Below are 620 nucleotides of genomic sequence, written 5' to 3' on the forward strand. Positions count from 1 at the left end.
AAGTAGATGGTTAAGCTGCAGAGGACGTCTGAGGAGGGATCCCGCGAGGGCGCGGCGGGGCGGGAGGGTGCAGGTGGCCGCGGGGCCTCTGGCCGCCCCCGGAGCCGAACCTGGAGCCGAACCTGGAGCCGAACCCGGAGCCGAACCTGGAGCCGAACCTGGAGCAGCCTCGGCAGAGCGGGCTGAACGGGCAGCAGCCCCTGAGCGCTGCGGGCACCGGGCGGGTACAGCCCCCAGCCGGGCTGCGTCGCACTGGATCAATTACAGCTTTTCATTTGAGAGAGAAATAAATAATAGACGGCTTAAACGTTGTAGGAAATAGCTTTGTCTTCTTGGGTTACGGGAACTGCGGCTACAAGGTTTCAGATTTCGAGCTCCTTTCGAAAGACTGCACAGGGTTTTGTAGTTCATCGTTAAGCAGGATGCATGACTGTTGTGAATAACGAGCAACTGCAGTTAATAAAACCAAATTACAGTGTTGGTGCTGTAGTGGGTGGTATAGCAGAGCCTGTATTTACAGGCATCGGCTGGAAAGTGCTATGAACTAAGAAAATGTGCTGATCTGACATATCCCTGTGAAAGTTTCCCCATCAGGGTTTCTGTTTATCTCGGACCATGGG

Source organism: Chaetura pelagica, unplaced genomic scaffold, assembly GCF_000747805.2.
Source record: "Chaetura pelagica isolate M959 unplaced genomic scaffold, ChaPel_1.0 scaffold249, whole genome shotgun sequence".
Lineage (NCBI taxonomy): Eukaryota > Metazoa > Chordata > Aves > Apodiformes > Apodidae > Chaetura > Chaetura pelagica.